We start from the raw sequence: 13,954 nt of genomic DNA on the forward strand, positions 1-13,954 counted from the left end.
CCTATGAAAATATAAACAGTCCTGTCAAACTGAAGTGTTTCCCACAGTATATTTGAGCTTGCACTATTGGTCACAAAATATAGATTTTCTGTATTTTGTTTTATTTTGTAAACTTTTAGAGAATTTAGACAAAAGCCAGAGAATTTGTGCAGATATAAGCTCTGAATAATATGTAGATGGTACTGTACAAACTTACAGAAATGGATTAAATAAATGCATACTTCTGATTCTGGTAGGATAGAAAAATAGTCTTTAATAGGCTATTTAATATAAATAAATATGTCATAAAAAAGAGAAATATGCAAAACATATATGAAAGCTGGCAAATACTTTACCCTTTTCAAGGAAATGAAAGTATTTTCCATTCCAGTGCGTGGGAGGAAGCATTGGAGTTTCAGCCACAAAGCAAGCATGTCCAGGCAACCAAACACAGGCAGGCCCCATTTGCACAACAAGTTCATGAAAGATGAGTTAATTAGGCTAATATTCTAGCCCACAAAAAACCCATCGATGGTAATTAGTTCTTGTGGGGATACTGCATTAAACATTTCCTTGTATTTCTTCGAAATTTGACCAAGGTATACAATAAGAAAACATTTTCCGCTGAAACTTCAAACTCGTGTTCAGTAACAGGGCAAGAATGGTTTCATCTTGTTTGACTTTCATTGTTAAGACCCTATGCATTGTGCTTAAAGATAGTTATTTGTTTGGCTTAAACATTTTTTACTTTTAGATTGTTAAAGTTAATCCTGGCCTATGTTGTCCCCCTTCCTTTGGTTGCCAATGAATACCAGAATTATAATTGCCAGCACTGTGGTTCTAGATACCATATGGTTCCTTGTGTGGCTTGTGGGACACATGCATGTGAAAGTTCATGGAAAGGAATTAGAAATGGCAGGGACTTCAAACTGAAGTATTCCATTTCCTAAAATATAGAGTGGTATACTAAGTGCTTGTAGAATATAAGAGGAGGAGCAGGATTGAAGTAAGATTGGTGCTCTTTCCTAACAGTTCTAAGCCAAAAGAAAGTTATCAACATATAGCTATGGTTTAATAGCTTAGTTCAATTAATTTATTCAGTAGTTACATTGTCCAACTTGAAGTGAAGAAAAATCATCAAAATAATTCTTAGTATAATCCCAATTCTATCTAGTTTTGTATCTGCCTATGGAATCAAATCTGTAAGTAAAATGCCAAATAGCTGATGGATTACTTGAACCCCAAAGCCCCAGCTTATGCAGTTATGCACAAATAAAATTGTTATATTTACAGGGACCTTGTACTGCAAAGGAAGAAAAAGGAAGATAGCCCAAGAACACTTGTGATTTTAATGTCTGAATTTAAAAGTAGTAGTATCTTCATTAAAATGCTATATTTCACTAGTTATAACACTAAAAGTGAACATTAACTGAAATGTATTATGCACTAGGCACTTTAATAATGCATTTAATTTAATCCACAAAGGAATGTTGTGATCCAACTTTCCCAACTAATGATGAAAAAAGTGAAAGTCAGGGAAAAATATGAGTTTTCTAGGTTCTGCAGCTCTTATGTGCCGGGATTTTTACAATGTGTTGCATGGCTATATTTATGCAGTTGGAGGCATAGAATAGGCTAGAATATTAAAGCAACAACGTGGCCAACTGTTTACTTCCAACCAGGTCCATTAAGCCAGTGGAGTTACTTTGTTCACAGATCTTTCATAATTCAGACAAATTCGGGTAATAGAATTGAGTTTCCTATTTAAAAGGGAGCTGAAAACTGCCAGTGTCAGGTGACCACTGGAAGAGGGAATGAGAGCTAATCTGTTTTCATACCTGACTCCATGAGAGATTTTCTATCATAGTGCATAGTTACACAATTTTCTTATATAAATAGGAATGTATGCCTGTTACTGTTGAAATTAGAAGAAAGAATGAACAATGGTTTCTATTTTAAAGATTAAATTCACCAGATAAAATTTTACCTTCAGGAAAACTTTTAACCCTTAGAGGTGGGATTTTGAAATTGTCAAGTGGTAAATGGGAGTATAAGTGATCTAATTAGAAGATACTTATGCTACATCTAGGTATGACAATCTTTGTGTTTTTGGAGTACTAGTAAATTTTTTAAAGCAATAAAGCAAAAGTAACTTGGGAATATTAATGTACTTTGGGTATGTGTGATAATAGATTTGCTGATATAATGTCCTTTATCTTTTTCTAAGCTTAAAAGACATCACTGTGGCCTTTTGACGTTTTCCCTTAATAGGTTTTAGCAAGTATTTGAAGAAATAAAAAGAAGTTGTTTGAGGGGAGATTAAGAATTCATATTGTCTTCTGCTTTTCTATAAAGTTTTATTAATATTATATTTTAGTCAGGGTGGTGGCGCACACCTGTAATCCCAGCACTTGGGAGGCTGAGGCAGGAGGATCGTGGCAAGTTCGAGGCCAGCCTAGGCTACAAAGTGAGCTGAAGGCCAGCCTGAACAACATAGCAAGATCCTGTCTCAAAAAGACAAAAAAAAAAAAATATTTTAAAGGGGGCTCTTTTTCTGTTTTAGTCTAAAATTTAAGTCTAGTGGTTTATGTATTATAAATTATAGAATAGCACAAAGCACTATCTCACAGGTTATAGCTTCATAAAATTAAAATTGTTGTCTTGGTAGGCCACATGGTAGGCCACATTTATAAATGTACACTGCAAGAAACTACTTCAGATTAACACTTGATATAGCTTATTTTTCTAGGCTACACTTTGATGATATACATCTTAATTATATATAGTCAATTATATTATTATATATTATTATACCATTATATAGTCTCTATAGTATATATTGATATACTATATATACAAAATATACTATATACTATATACATTATATATACACTATATACATTATATATTATGTATATAAAATATTATATATTTGAAGGGCCGGAGATATAGCTCAGTGGTATAAGTGCCTGTCTGGCAAGCACAAGGTCCTGAGTTGAATTCTTGGTACCAAAATATATATGTGTACATATATATATATATATATATATATATATATATATATATACACATACATATACTTGAAGTATTTGCTGGACCTAATCACATCACATGCAAAAGATTTGATTTGTTATGGGAAGTTAGACCTGGCAAAATTGAGAAATAGTAAATACTTGTCTCTGGGAATATTATCTCCAACAGAAGAATTAACACTTTCGTAAGGATCAAAGTTGTCAAGAAGAGGGATAAAATTCTGGTAATGATTTCAGACAATTGGCTCAAAAGAGAGAATTTTTGTGTGGGTGGAGGCCTCGCCTTTTCTCCTGGAGCCAAGAAGTCCCATCGAGAAGGCTTGACTAGATCCACCTATTTAGTGCATACAAAGGTTTTCGCAGCTCTTCCATTGATATTCTACTTTACTTCTGATCGGTGAGGCACTGTATGCTGCGCACATGAGGCTCCCCTTTTTATCCTGTAGAGTTTATAGATTGGTTTGTAAGCTTGATCTTACAAACCTGTAAAGAGGCACAGAAAATCACAGTTATTTGTCAGAAAACACATTTCTGCTGGAACAAGTGGTTCCTATCTGTCCTTTTCTGTAGTCTCCGTGTTACCTGCTCATGCCTTGGTGGTGCTCAGGTTAGACCGTCGCTTTCTATTTGGTAGAACAGCTACTAAGATATTTCAAGCAAAATTTAAAGATAATGCAAGGAAGTCTGGATTACTGAAGTTGATGGAGAAAAGAAATATCAGGAGGTGATTCTCTACAGTCAACTCTTTATTTTTATATTTCATTTGTTTCTTTTTCTTCAACTAACTTTTTAATGCCACGCTATTTAAATGAAAAAATGGTAAAAACAAACTCATTTGAAATCTGAGGCGTGCTTGAATTTCTCTTATTTTATATGACTAAAATCAGTCTTGGCTTTGCTTAAAAAAAGCATTTGGAAGCTGGTCTACAGAAGCCACCGGACAAAGGACCAGACCTGGAGAGCTAGAGCCCAGAGATCATGTTGGGGAATGACAAAGAGGAAAGGGTGTATGCTTACTGTGTGTTATGCTTCTCAGTTGTACTTTATTCCTTTTTTGTGATATCCATAAAATATTGTATTTTATCCTCAGTGAGCCCAGATTTCACTTGATTTTCTCTGGAAGAATTTTATTCAGATGATTCTTGAGACTTTGAAGTGTCCATGTTTAAAATCTTCCATGTCTCTTGAGCGCCGAGGGCCAACATTCTCATGGTGACTCAGGTCACAAACCTTGGAGCAGTCACAAATTCATTTCTTACTTTCGTCACCTGTAACAAATCCTGATGGTTTGTGGTAATCTTGGTTCCTGAGCATCACATCTAATGAGTGAGCCTTGCTGTGGTTCCAGTAATAATCAGCTTTCCATCACTATAACAAAATCCCGGAGGCAATTAACTTAGAGAGAGAAAAGATTTCTTTTGTCTCATGACTTGGCAGTGTCCAGCTCAGCACTGAGAGGTCCCATGGCTTTGGGCTTTGAAGGAAGCACGCAGCATGACAGGAACATGTGGTGAACATGACTGCTGACTTCATTTTCTAGCAAGCAAAACAGAGGAAGAAGCAGAGATCAAGTTCCCACCATTCCCCTAGAGAGATCTAAGGCCCCACCTCCTAGGGGTGCACAGCACCTCCCAAGGGAACCTTCCTGGAACACAGGGACTGCTGGTGGATGCTCATCCAGGCTGAACCGGTTCCATTGTTCATGTCCTTCATTTACATAAAATGGTTAACTGACTTACTTTCGCCTCTGTGCTTTAGTAACTATTACTGTTCTTGTCTTTCTATTTACAAATTTAGATTATTCCTTTTATGTAAGGCCAGTGTAAATTTCATTTCCTTTATTATTTTTTTCTTTGTGATGCTTCAGAAATGTGTCTTTTCTTTGAGTTTCTAATTAATGTGTTTGGAATATCATAACCAGCAGTGTTTAGGGTGAGACCTCGCTCAGCGTAAAGATAGAATTACTAGTTTACTTCTGTTCCACTAGTTTTACTGGGCATTCGAGATTTTCCAGGCACTGTAATCATTGCTGAGTGACGGAGTGTAAGAATGCGGTCATTTATTTAACAAATTTAGACTGAGTTCCTAACATATGCTAAGTTCTGTTTTAGGCTGTAGCGCCTGTCCAGGGGGGCTCCCTGTTCCAGGGGAGACTAGAAATGAAGCTGATGTTACTTTCTTCCTTCTGCTCTTGTCTCCTCAAGTGAACTCATATCCCATAAGGCAAGAGATGACTAGTTCCCCTCAGGCCTCATTTCTCTCTTGCATTTTTACTTAAGGGCCCTCATCGGCCCAAATCCTCAGCTCTCCTTCCTCTCTTCCCAGCCTTCCCTAGCAAATTTAGATAACAACTGCAACTGTCAGACTGCACAGTGCCCTGTTTGTACTGGCTGTGTATTCTGTTCTGAGATCTAAAATGAATCTGCAGGTCCTCGTCCCTCCTTGCCAGTCACCAAAGCCTCACGTGCCTTGACATGAGCCCTCGCGGCCCCTGCATGTGCCCTCCCTCAGTGAACCCTCTCGGTGGCGCCACATCCTCAGTTTGCTAGGCTTGAAACCATCCAGTCATCTGTGACTCATCTTCTGCTTGAGTCCTTGCCTCTGATTAGTCATGAAGTTGTGTCACTTCTTCCGCTAAGTGTTTCTGTACCTGTTTATTCTGATTCATGAGCATGTTGCCCACACTGAATTAAGCCTTCCTCATTTCATGTTTACTACAAGGTTATGGTTCCTTCAGGAGCAAGCATAACATTCCTGCTCTGCCCCTTTACTGGCATCTTTTCCTCCCTCTGAGTCTTCCTCTCATAAAGTGAACCTGCTTTGAATATCACCCTTCATCATCTTTCTTCCTATTCAAAGTCTACAAAGAATTCTCATTTCTCCCATCAAATCTAATTTTCATGAGTTTCTGCCACGCCATGACTTGGTCCTGATCTGTCTTTCCAACTTTATTTTCCTCTACTCTCAAATGAGCTCTTTTTGTCTATCCTGGTTCTTCTCATGCCCTTGTTCCAGAAGTGGTGGAAAAATCAAGGTTAAGAGGGTGGCTTGGCAATCAAACAGAGCAAGGCTGGAATTCAGCTCCTGCTTTAGTCTCTTGCGAGCTCTGCAACCCAGGGCAATTTACTTCACTTCCTAAGCCTCAGTTTCCTAAGAAGAAGTGATTAGCCCCTCATATATTGTGAGAAGCAACAGATAGTGTAGGTTAAGTGCGCAGTGTCAGATAGAGAGTGTTTAAGAAATGCTGTCACTGTTTTTACTGTAGCTATTGTCCTTCTGCTGACACATATTTCTTCTCTGAAGCCTGAACCAATGGGCTTGGTACTTTCTCTGAATTCCTATAGAACAACTGAGGCTCTGAAATGCAGACTAAGGAGGTGAATATGAGGATCTGAGAGGTTTGGATTCTAACTCATTCTTCCAGTAGTTAACCTGAGACCACAGACATAATCATTCTGAATCTCAATTTCCTCATTTTTAAAAGAAGAAAATTACCAACTTTCCACTTCATATGGCTGTCAGAAGAGCAAATGAATTTGCCTAAGAAATAGTTCAGAATAGATGTTTCCCTGGTTATTTAACTTCAGGTGTATACGTTCACTGCATTTTTAGTGGTTGAATTTTATGATAATTTGGTAAAAGCTAGGCGTTCACTAGAGGGGTGCATATAGATTTTGGAAAAATAACTTTATACAGTTATGTATGTATTTCTTGTGGAGGGGAAGGTTATAGAACATGAAAAGAATTGAGATGAGTTATGTACATGAACTGATTACTCATGATGAGTGTAATCCTGACGGCCCACAAACATGTGCTAACAAAAATAAAAAATCAAAATACCATTCTTATGGTGATACTTAACAAGTACTTCTCTTTAGGAAAATACTAAAATGATTGATTATGAAGAAATTCAACCTTACAGATTCACTTGTGTATGTTATACATTCATCTTTCTCTTTCTAATTTCTTGAGAATTATATTTCCAGAAAGGATAATGATGTAAAACAAGCATGGTAACACTCTTTTGGCATTCCCAATGCTTAGGGATAAAATTTCAGAGAAGGTTATTATGACTTAAGTTATTTCAAAGTTTTCCAAAGGAGTAAGGAAGCCATAAACAGCAAACACCAATTAGAAAAGTTTAAATGCTTTTCTAATTTTGAAGTAACTTCTCCCATTCTTAAACCGTCTGATTCTACTTCTTAGTTTGCCTGAAGGCCACAGACTCCTGTCTGATGGATGGGCTGTTCCTCACATGGTCCAGCGTGTGCTGTCTCTGTGCCAGCCCTACCCAGGCTACTTGGCATTGCTCATAGCAGGAAGAAGAAATGGTAGCCACAGGGAGTTTGCTTAGTTTACGTGATTCATCACTTGGAGCTACTGGGATGACATTTAGAGGGAATCCACTCCTATTTAAATGCCAGGTTCTCACCTCCAGACAATTATTTTTCAGTACACAATTAAAAAAAACCCTGGTCACACCTCTCAGGAAAACAAAAAAATACGTCAAGCCATCACAGGTTGCTCCTCAATCTTATTCATTCACATTTCTGTTAACCGCAGACATAATGAAGACATAAGATGTAGTAATTCAGGCTGGTTGTTAGCTGAGTCCTTCTGTGTAGCCTCAGCTTGGAGAATTTCGTAAATAAGGTGTGTAATAAAGATCAAGATGAATGTTTCCCCAAAGAAACAATTTGGAGTTTCCAGGACACCCTGAAAGCATTCTTGGGTGTTGATGCTTTTGGAGGAAATAATGTTCCAAAGTTAATAGACTCTGTGGAAGAACTCAGGAGGGCTATGAAGTTTCAAACTCACAATTCACAGCCCATAGGTAGCTTCTTTGGCCACCAGAAAAACCAATAGTGACAATGATAGGCCAGACTTACACTAACACTTCTTTTTTTTTTTTTTTTTCCCAGTACCAGGGATCTAACTGATGACCTTTCGCTTGCCGGTCAGGCGCTGTGCCACTGAGCTAAATCCCCAGCCCATACACTGACACTTCTGATCAAAATCCTCAGACAAAGATGTGATAACAACATAGTAGCAAAAATTACTGGACTTAATAGTGTGGTCTACATAGAAGTTAGAATACTTTGATTGTGATCTTGATGTGAAAACTTTTTCTTTTATTTCATTTTTCTGAAAAAAGTAGCAAAGAAAGTCTTCAAATTATTTTTATTTTTTAGTGGAGAGTTCAGTTTGAATAGAACTTGAAGTGAAAATGACCTGATAGTAATATGTTTATATTTTTTCCTTAGGATCAACATTTTTTTTTTTTTTATTTGAAAGAGCATAGTAAATGAGGAAAAAAAAAAGAACAATATCAGCATACCAACATCACAAACATAAATGAAACAAAGCAAGAACATTAAAAATGGTATAGGGTTTCAAGACAAAATGATAGGAATTAACAGTGGTTGTTATATTACATATTGTTATCTTCAACTATGTTGCTCAGATTACCAGATGTAAGAATGGAAGATTGTTCAAACCATTAAAGAGAATTAAAAAAAATTATTAGATAAAACATTAGAGATAATACAGAGTTTCACTAGACTAGATGGCAGGAATTCACCAGTGGTTGTTCCATTGCATATGGTTGTCTTCAAATCAGTTGCTCAGATTACCAGATACAAGCATGCAAAATTGGTCAGAACATAAAAAATTTTAAGCATTAACTGTTCCTTTCAATATACCATCAGACATCAGCAGTACAGTTATCCCAGATATATATACATGTATATATTGCCTTTCTTCTTTTCTTTTCTTCTTTTCTTCTTCCCTTCATCCCAGTCATTCCTTCCTTTATGCAGTTTCTTTCCCTTAACAATGGAGTATTACTCAGCTATATAAAAAAAGATAAACTCAAGGCTTTTGTAGGTAAATGGATGCAACTAGAGACCATACTCATAAGTGAAATAAATCGGACCCACATGTGTAAACATCATATCGTCTCCCTAGTGTAGGAACCTGAAAGAGTGAGGATCAACATTTAAAGTTTGCTAATTTAAGAACTTTTTCAAAACTAAGACTAGTTTTCAAACTCCCTTTCTCTTACCCCTCCTCAATGCATTTCAGGCCCATGTTCTAATGACAAAAAGATGGTTGTGTTGTTTACAGGGTTTATTTGTTTCTTTAGTTAGTGTTTGTTCCTCACAATTTTTATATCAGCTAATTTCAGAGTCAGATTTCCATATGTCATTCTTTGACTTTATGCATTTTGCTGGAAATAACTACACTGAGTCAAAATCCATTAATTCAGCCAAATTTATTTGCTAGGGAAGATGGTGAGTTTTTTTGTTTAGTTGGTAATATTGCCTCGTGAATTGTAACAAATGGGGGAAGAAAAAGCTAACAACTCTTTTGCAAGACTTAAGTACCAAACCATTAATATTATTTAAAATCTCCTTATTTGGTCTGTCTCAACTAAAAATTCATGAATACATCTTTCTTTCTTCCTCCCTCCCTCCCCTCTCCCTGCCCCTTTCTCTCTCTCTCTCTCTCTCTCTCTCTCTCTCTCTCTCACACACACACACACACACACACTCTTTCTTTCTTTCTCTCTGATTTTTTCAACAAAAGTACAAATAGAAATTTTTGGATGAATGAGAGGCTTAAGAAGGTAGAGGGATTTAGGGATGAGTATGGGTTGTGGTGTTAAACCTGGGTAATAAATTAAATTTTTTCATAGTATCTGGAGTGACGAGTGACAATTTTCTGGTACAGAAGAAGGTAAGATGAGATTCTAAAAATTCTACAAAAGAGGCCCAGGCATGAAGTATATAAATGAATTTACAAACTTGCATCATACCCCTTTAAAGAATATTTTAAAATTTGTTTACATATGTGGCCAAATGCAGAAAAAAACATGGGCATCATTGATTTGAAATTCCCATTATTATACAAGTGGTATAATTTTAATGCAGTGCCATGTGAAATCCTATGAACAAAAGTGACATTACAGCATCTTGTGACTCACTGGCTTATTCTCCTTTATTGTGTTTCCCTTCACCACCACTGGTTCCAATTATTCCCCTCCCCCAGTGGTAGGCTCTACAACTCAGAGCCTAGAGCCAAAGGAAAAATGGGAGGACAACCCCAATATGAAGAGAAGAAGAGTTTAAAAGGCAAATGAAAGGTATCAATTTTTTTCCCAGTCTAGGCTGCAAATCTCGATTTTATTTCATGAGATGGGAGAGGAAGTATAGGAAGGTTTTCCCCTGTTCCTGTGACAGGTCACCATTTTTAATCTGAGGGTCACAGCCAAGTTCCCTGTTTAGTAATTGCTTGATTTGACATCCTTCTTGACCTATATTTACTTTGGCCTTTCTGGCTAAGGTCAGAAAAGCAAAAGAAGATAGAAGTCTTATGAATGCCTTGATGATGAAAAATGAGAGTAGTATCCCTCTGGCCCTTGGTATGAATATATGTATAGTGTGCTGGACTCCTTGGTGCAGTTCACAGTGGAAACACTTTTTCATTTTTATCTCATTCTAGAGATGTATTTTGTAATGACTTTTGGTGAAGATCATAGATATAAAAACTGGAAAAACCTTATTCAATCAAAATTTCACGGTAAGAAGTAAAGGCAGATTCCCTTGGACTAATTAATTTTAGCTGATTAGAATTCACAAGCAAACAATTGTAGTGTCGCAAGTAGTGTCACTTTCAGGTCCTCTAAAACAGGGCATTTTATATGTACTTCATTTGTGTCCTCATCATTTATTGTAGGGAATATGATGTCATTAGCATCATAGGTGCTAACTTTCTCCTTTACATACCCATATAGATCAGGCATATATCTCACTGTTTTCCAGGGAAAAATAATTTTTCCTAAAATATTATTAGTAAACAACATCCAGACTTTCTTACTCTCATAATCAGAGCACACTTGTGAATTTAAGGTGAGATGCCACATCATTTTTTGCCAAATCCTGACTGGAGGAGTTTAGCTAACAATCTTCAAAGGAGTTATTTAGAAGAAAATGAACATCCTAGCCAAAAGTGTATTTTAATACAATATCATGAACTTTACATGAGTGATTCTTCATATTGTCCAGAACAGTAGATTGAGGAGACAAATATGATTTTTGACACTATTCAACATTCTCAGTATACCTTTGATATATTAGATGATCAGTAATGATATATTTCCTGTTATAATAAATGAAAAATGTGAGGTACTTTTACTATCAAAGTGCACACAGAGACATTTTTAGAAAAATGTACTAACATCCAACTGAGTTTTTCACGGCACTTGATAAGAGAATACCTTAAAAATGCTTATAATTGGCTTTCTGTGTAATTGTATATTTTCAATGCTTTAACTAGAAGTGCTTAATGACATGACTTTTTAATTTTGTATTATTGTAAGTAGTGCAGAAGATTAAAATTTCAAAGGTATTACTTAATACAACCATTTACTTTTAATTCTCTGTCTTCAAAATTTTATCAGCATTTATGATTATATCTTCATGCCCTGATTTATTTAAGAAACACTTGTAATCTCCTACTCAGCTATGTGTTCTCAGGACACGACCTCAGGATTCTTCCCACTTAGATTCATTCCCCATAGCACAGTCCAGATTCTCAAATACCTGCAAACACAGTTCCAGCAATGGCTGAATGATCCTTTGAGATTCCACTTTGCGAAGAGGAATTAAAGTTAATAGAGGGACTGGAAAGTAGAAAAGGGGAGAGACCGCTCCGCTCAGCACAGAGCCGAGGCTCATTGGCTTACAGCCTCTTCTGCGCCCAGCAGGTAGAAGAGGTCTTTCTTGTCTGGGGCTTCTGTTCATCATGGTTCAAGCTATCATGGGGTTATAGATACAGGAACAAAGATGGTGAAATTTTGTGCTGGCAATCTTGAGCTCAGAAAAATGAAACCCTGACTTGTAACTTGTGCTGATTTCTGTACTGCAAATACTTCCTTCGAGGATGATTGCGAGACATAAAAGGATAGTACTGAGTGTGGAATTGAGAAGTGATGTGTGCTATCATTTCTCCCCAGTGCAGCCAGCACATCATATGGACATGTCTTTGGAAGTCTCTGTTTCCAGCATCTCTTCCTACCGCTGTCTAGATAGAGATTTGCTATGTACTAACAGTGAGCCAGGATTTGTGCTGGTAAACGGAAATGCATCACCCTCTGTCCTTCAAGGAGGACTTGTTACACAGCTGCCCCCAGCTCTCAGTCTGCTCTCTGCTGACTGCCTCAGTTTCAGAGCCTGTCACACGCGGTGGCACACCCTCTTCCTATCCTCTGTCTGGTGGCAGAGGCAGGAACGGACATGCAGGTCTGGCTCCAGGTTTCCCTAGAGAGCTGTGAGAGGCTTGGACCACCAGCACCACAGCTCAGCCTCTCCTGTTCACTTATTTATCCCACTTCCTACCCCAGGCATTGATCCTAAGTTCCTTAAAAATTTTCTTCCATTGTTGTTACCCTACATACAGCACAAGAGTGCATGAAGTCACTGCTCAGTAAGTACACGTTTGTTAAAATGAACTAAACTAATCTATGCCAGTTAATCTTAATTGTCATCTTGACTTAATTAAGAGACTTCTGAGGAAGAGAGGGGAGCATAGGGCTGCTATACTCCATGGAAGGTTAATCCTGTGTGCATAGCGGGATGTACGTTAGGAGGTGGAGCCCAGATGAAGGAGGTGGGTCACTGGAAGTGTGCCTTTGGTGGCTACATCTCTTGCTGTGTTCTTCCCTAGTGCTCTGCTTCCCAGCCATCAAAAAGTGATCAGTTTTACATGAAATATTCTTCACACTGTCCAGAACAGTAGACTGAAGAGAAAAATGTTTTTGATACAATTCAGAATTCTCAGTACACCTTTGATGTATTAGACCTTACATTAGGCCCATTAGGCCGTCCCACCGTGATGTTTCTGCCTTGGAATTTGCCCATCCATAAAGTAGACTCCAAAAACTATGAACCAGAATAAACTCCTCTTTTCAATTATGGGTGTCCAGTATTTTGTTCCAGCAATGAGAGAATACACACATGGTTTGATGGCATCCAGTTCACATTATGATATAATTGTAATAATAATTAGGAGATTTTTAAAATTCCTTTCCTGCTAAGGTGGATTGTTGGGGGAAAGCAATGACCAACCTGGGTGATGAAGTGTTTGGAAAGCAGTCATCTGCTGCTGTGCTGGTCAAATTCTCTTGGTAAGAAGATAATGACATTGACTACAGCATTGGACAGAAGTAAAACAAGAGAAAGGGTATGCTGCCTAAAAAATACCAGCAGCCAATTTCTAAATGATACTTATAAAGGTGATAGTGCTTTTTTACTTCATATATTTATGCAAGAAAGGTAATACTCAAATGGTATTTTTGTTTGTGAAAGAATCAGCTCATTGTCTGGTTAAAATAAAAATGTTTTCTATGGAATATATATGATGTTTATAGAACAAGTAATGTTTGAGAGAAGGTAGAAATGTCTAGTGAAGATGTTTTCAAAAAATTTATTTCACGTGGATAGGATCCCATTGTATACTTTTTGACATCTTAAATTATAAAATGTGAGCTGGATTGTGTTTTGAAGCTCAGTTTGGCAGTAGCCTACTGAAGGACAGCTAAGTTTGTAGAAATAAGACACAGAGTTTAGCTTTGAAATCACTATATAAAATATAACAAGACTTTAAGGATATTTGAAATATCTATATTATTAAGTTTTGGATAAGGTTTGTTGTGGTTCCCTCAATGTTTTGTATGAAATTGTACCTTTGAATGTATGAACTGATTCACTTAAATTGGGAAAAGAAGATAAAGGAAATCTTATGTGGGAACGTTTCTTCTATATTTATGCATGATAGTGTAGTCTGTGTCCCTAGGTGGAAATGATGTTTTTAAATGTTAAAATTAGACAATGGCATAATGAGGCAAAAGAAATAAGTGAAGGGAATAGAACTGTGTGTCTAGT

The sequence above is a fragment of the Chinchilla lanigera genome, unplaced genomic scaffold, assembly GCF_000276665.1.
Source record: "Chinchilla lanigera isolate Chin_1 unplaced genomic scaffold, ChiLan1.0 scaffold00056, whole genome shotgun sequence".
NCBI classification, from domain to species: Eukaryota; Metazoa; Chordata; class Mammalia; order Rodentia; family Chinchillidae; genus Chinchilla; species Chinchilla lanigera.